Genomic DNA, 6,151 nt, shown 5'->3' with positions numbered 1-6,151 from the left:
AGTAGTTGAGATAAACATTTAATCTTTACTCAATAAGAACCAATATTTTTAAGAGCAGAAATTGTAGTTACCTTTGGAGTAGACTTTAAGGAACTGGTGTGTAGTAGAGATATCACCATAAACAACATTAAGGGAAAAGAAGAACAAACTATATTCTGAATAATCTTTTTTTTTTTTAATGTATGGAGTTAAGTTTTTAAACTTCCCAGAGTAGTTCCCTGATGACTTCAGCCACTAATTGTTATAGAGGATCCAAAAATCTTGGACTAAGTCCAGTACCTTTCATGTTCTCACTTGCACTGGGTGAGACTGGTGCTGCAGGTGTTGCCTCATGGAGGTGAGTGTGGCTGCTGGTCTAATACCCATCCCTGGAGTCAGCTGCCCCTGTTTCTGCAGCCACCAGGCCCGCAAAAGGGGAGGCCATGTGAACTTGTGACCACTAGAAGCAGGAAACTTCACAGACCACATCCTCTTCAGAGCTGAGTCATGAGTTGTAAAGTGTCCTAAAAGGGAAGCAGGGTTCTTCCGATGCAGGGGCTGCTGTACCCTGGGATTACCTACACAAATCCACTAGGCTCTTATAAAGGGGCTGCGTTCATTTTGAAAGTGGAGCCTGTGTGAAAAGGGCTGCTCCCCTGAATAGACTCTGAACTTCTGTACCGTTAGGGCCTTGACTGGCCCTTCTGGAATCATGGGTGAGAGACTAGGAAATAACTGGATTTTTCAGTAAGAAAATATCTTCTAGTGATAGAAAAGGAAAATTTTTTCATGTTAGGAAAGTAAGTTTTTACATTATAAAGCAAAATCTAGATGAATTAAGTAAGCATATTAAGTTGATAATTTTTGCTCTTAAAAGAACTGGAAGAAATAGATCAGTTTAAGTATGTGAACATTAAATGCTCTAATTCTGTTTTTAACACAGTCTGGGATGGATAACAGTTAACATGGAAATCTTATACAAATGCTAAGAAACCATCTTAAAATTTTTAAATATCTTTATCCAAAGCACATTTTGATAAACTCCTAGTAAGAAATATACAGTTGAATACCGACATTGAGAGGGATATGTCCAGACATTCATGAATGTGAAGCTCTTTGGGTAGACACATGGCTTTCCTTCCCTTGGTATCCACATGAAGAAACAGCTTTGTACTATTTAGATTATATGCGGATGACAAACCAGGTGCTCAGCTCCCTCGCTAGCCCCAAATCCAACGTTCAGATTTGTGCCACAAACAAATTGCTACATTAAGGATCTGCAGGGTGTCCCTTAAAGAGTCAGAAACGCTAAGGTTAAATATGTTCTGACCATCTATTACGTTTCCAAAATATAACAACTAACATCATAATGACACTTACATTGAAACAAGGTGTGATCCCAGGATGACTATTAATCTCCATTTATTTTACATTCTGGAATATCCAACTAATTCATGTATTTCTCTGCTTCTCTGAAACCCCAGGCCTCCTCTAAAGCCAGGAACACCTGCTCAGTCTGTGCAAGCCTAACACACCTCAGTGTGGTGTAAATAATGTCAACCAAAGTTGGATAAATGTTCCATTCTGAAGCATTTCTGGGATGGGCCTTAGAGCTCCCTAAAAACTCTGAAACTGCAAAATATAGTGCATGTGTTAATTTTCTGGGAGAGACCTATAGCTTTCATCATGTATTCAAAGAAGTCTATTTCCCAAGAAAGAACCACCGGCAGAAAGGAAGCAGCAGAAGGAAAACAATTGAATGTAAACACTAGTTATTTCCTGTAGAAATTATTTTGCCTAGTTATGGTGGAATTTTGAACACATTTAATTTTTTTCTTTATACACTTCTGTATTTTCAATAAGGAATATGCATGAAGAAGTTAAAGATGGATGTGTTAATTAACACATTAACTAAGAGCTTAATAAAATGTTTTGCTACCATTAAAAAAAAAAAGTTCCTTTGGCTGCACCACACAGCTTGCAGGACCTTAGTTCCCTGACCAAGGATTGAACCCAGGCCCTCAGCTGTGAAAGTGCAAAGCCCTAACCACGGGACTACCAGGGAATTCCCTAAAAAATATTTTAAAAGAATTTTAAATGACATTGAAAAGGCTTATGACATAACTGAGGGGAAAAAAACAGGATATAAGGTTGTTTACAAAGGCTGTGACCTTAACAATGTAAACAAGGCATGGTGAAAAAACCTCCTGAAACTAGTAAGTGTTTATAGGAAGGTTGCAGGATACAGGTTAATAAACAGATCAGTTGCTTTTCTGCATACCAGCAATGAACAATTGGAATTTGAAAATAAAACACAATACCACTTACATTAATACTCAAAATAGGAAAAAAAGAAATACTTAGATATAAATTATCAAAATGTGTCCTGTATCTAAATGAGGAAAACTATAAAAACTGCTGTAAGAAATCAGAGAGCTAAATGAATGGAGAGAGTTCATATTCATGGATAGGAAGGGTCAATATTGTCAAGATGATAATTCTTCCCAACTTAATCTATAGCTTCCACACAATCCCAATTAAAATCACAGCAAGTTACTTTGTGGATATTGATAAACTGCTTCTAAAGTTTATATGGAAAGGCAAAAACCCAGAACAGCCAACACAATACTGAAGAAGAAGAACAAACTTAGAGGACAAGACTTGCTGCAAACCTGCAGTAGTCAAGACAGTATGCTATTGTCGAAAGAATAGATTAATAAAACAGAATAGAGATCCCAGAAATAGACCCACACACATATAATGAACTGATCTTTAATAAAAGGAACTAGCAATTTGCTGGTGAAAGGATAGTCTTTTTGACAAATGGCACTGTAACGACTCTGTATCCACAAGCAAAAACATGAATCTAGACACACATCTTCACACATCACAGAGTAACTTCAATTGGATCATAGACTTAATGCAAAACACCAAACTATTATATAACTTCCAGACAATAACATAAGAGAAAATCTAGGTGACCTTGGGTTTGGCAATCAGCTTTTAGATACCACACCAAAAGCACAATCCAGGAAAGAAAAAATTGATAAAGTAGACTATTAAAATTGAAAACTTCTGCTCTGTGAAGACGCTTAAGAGAACAAAAAGGCAAGCCACAGATGGGGAGGAAATATTTGCAAACACATATATGTGTTTGGTATCCAAAGGATACCAAGGACTGGTATCCAAAATATCAATATATAAAGAATTCTGTGCGTGTGTGCATATTAGTTATAAAGAATTCTTAAAACTCAACAATAAGGAAACAAACACCCAATTTAAAAATTGGCAGAAGATCGTGACAGCTCACCAAAGAAGATATACAGATGGCAAATAAGCGTATGAAAAGATATCCAACATCATGTGTCCTCATAAATTGCACATTAAAACAATGAGATACTATATACTACACATCTATTAGAATGGATACTTTTTTTTTTAATCGACAATACCAAATGTCGGTGATGCTTCAGAGCAGCAGTAACTGGTGAGACTGCAAAATGCAACAACTTTGGAAGACAGTTTGGCAGTTTCTTACAAAGGTAAACACACTTTTACTGTAAGATCCAGCTATGCCCACACAAAAACTTGCACACAGATGTTTATAGCAGCTTTATCCAATAATTGCCCCAAAATGGAAGCAACCAAGATATTCTTCAATAAGTGAATGGAAAACAAACTGTGGTACACCCAGACAATGGAATATTAGAGCTAAAAAGAAATGAGGATAGAGCCACAAAAGACATGGAAGGAACTTAAATGCATCTTGTAAGTGAAAGAAGCCAGCCTGGAAAGGCTGCACACTATATGATTCCAACTATAAGACATCCTGGAAAAGGCAAAACTGTAGGGACAGTAAAAAAATCAGTGGTTGGCAGGAGTTTGGAAGGGGGTTGAGGGAGAGTGGGGGAGGGTGGGGAGCGATGACATGGAGCACAGGTTTAGGACAGTGAAACTATTATTTGATACTGTAACGGTGGATACAGGACATTATGCATTTGTCAAACCCATAGAAATGTACAACACAGGGAATTCCCTGGCAGTTCAGTGATGAGGACTCCGCACTTTCTCTGCCATGGCCTGGGTTCAATCCCTGGCCGGGGAATTAAGATCCTGCAAGCCACCTGGCGCCAAAATAAAAAAAAGAAATGTACAACGCAATTGGTGAACCCTAATATAAACTATAGGTTTTAGTTCATAATAATGTATCAATATTAGTTCATTAATTGTAACAAATGTACCATACTAATGCAAGATATTGATAATAAAGAAAATATGTGTGGGGGGAGGTGCATGTTAATGGGAACTCAGTACAATTACTGCTAGATTTTCCTGTAGATCTAAAACCAGTCTAAAAAATAAAACCTATTAATTTTTTAAATGCAAAATGTTCATACTGGTTATGAATAATTTCTCATTTCTTTTGTTAATGTGTTTCACTGTTTGTCAATGGATCCATCATTACTCATAGAATCAGACAAAAATTAAGCCCTGAATTCTAAAAACCTATACTGAAAAGCACGATTTTTTTTTAAACCTGATTAAAGTTTTCAGTCCTTTTAAGAGCAAACAGGCCCAAATTTTCCCAATAAAATACCAAAAGTAAAGGTACGGATATCCTTACCCATTTTTGAAGTGTTCGCACATCCTAGCACATTACCTGGAGAGGAAGCTTGCTGGTCCCATGCTGGTCAAGACTCCTCGTGCAAACCCTGTGTGTGACGCTAGCTTTCCTCAGTTCCGACCACAGAGAAGCTGTAACCCAGGTGACCCAAACTCTGCTAATGTGTGAAGTGTGTTCCCATTTCCCCAGGCAAAGCTGTGGGTGGTACACACAGCACAGGTGCCTCCGCAGAGGAAAAGCAGCCTCCAAAGTTTCCTGGCGCACATCTCACCCTACTCACCTGTTACCCATATGACCGACCTCAGATTTGAGCGCCAGGTGCCACCCCCTCTACAACCCCCACACCAGCCCTAGGAACCTGCCTCTCTTGGCTTTAAGTGAAGGCACACCATCAGGTGTCAGTGTTTGCATCTGCGTCAAAAAGAGCCTCCTGGGTAACAATACGCACGATATGCCTGATGAGCCCTCTACCCAAGAAGGCAATCACTGAGATCGGCGTGGTTTGAAATTCCCTGTAATACCACTTTCCTATGCCCACATCCCAGGAGGGTAAGCAGTGAAGAATTTTAAACTGAAATGTGTGAGACTGGCAGTTCTCAGCCAGGGTTTCACATCAGAACCACCAGGGGAATTTTCCCCAAGTGTGCAAGCCTGGCCCCCTGCCTTGATCTATCACATTATAGGCTCCCAGGATGCTGCTGGGGGCATGAATATTTTGAGGGTGCTCCCCAGTTAGGAAACACTGTAAGAGGTAACTGCAGGTGGCATGGTCATGGTCAAGAGTATCCGGGGGCTCATCCCACCTCTACTCCTCTTTTGGTCAGCGGGCAGCTTACCAGTGTACTGAGGAGTCCAGCAGGTTTCCAGGAATCGACCCCTGTGCATTAGGTTCTCGTCATCTGTGCCTTTGCTGACCTCATCCTTGACTCCTAAAGCCAGTTCAGAGGACAAAAGATGCAAATGCCCAACAATAATTGACCTCTCTCGGCAGCCCAGCTTGTAGCGACCTCATCCTGGGTGCCCCTTGCAAAGGCTCGATGCTGCTCCATCAGGGCTTTCTGCAGACCACCCCCCTCAATGTGAGGGCTCCTCCAGACTCCGTGGGACATGGTGTGAACACAGGAAATGTGCACGTAGGAGAAGGAGAAGGGAACATGCCATTGTCCCAGGAGGCCAGTGGTGTTGCAGAAACTTTGGTGAAGCTATTGATGCCTCTTTTGAGCAGTTACCACAAGAAGATTGCCTACATCACAGACATCAACATCTAACCTTATTCAGGAGTTGACCTGCAAACCTTGGGGTTAACCCAGTCATATAGGTTTTACCAAGAATTTCAGTGATTAAGCCTCCACTGAGCACTGGAATGAGGGTGAAAAGGAGAAGCAGAAGAAGAACAGGAAAGACCTGGTTTCCCTGGGCAGAGCAGAGATGAACTGGGGGGAGCCCCAGCTAACAGCCTCAGAGTGCGCACCCAAGCTGGGGTTTTCCAGGGATAAGGCTGAGAGCAGCACCTTGGTTATCAACTGGATCTAGCTGGTTAGTTGATAA

The sequence above is a fragment of the Hippopotamus amphibius genome, chromosome 2, assembly GCF_030028045.1.
Source record: "Hippopotamus amphibius kiboko isolate mHipAmp2 chromosome 2, mHipAmp2.hap2, whole genome shotgun sequence".
In the NCBI taxonomy this organism is placed as follows: Eukaryota; Metazoa; Chordata; class Mammalia; order Artiodactyla; family Hippopotamidae; genus Hippopotamus; species Hippopotamus amphibius.
Note: the sequence above shows the minus strand (reverse complement) of the source record.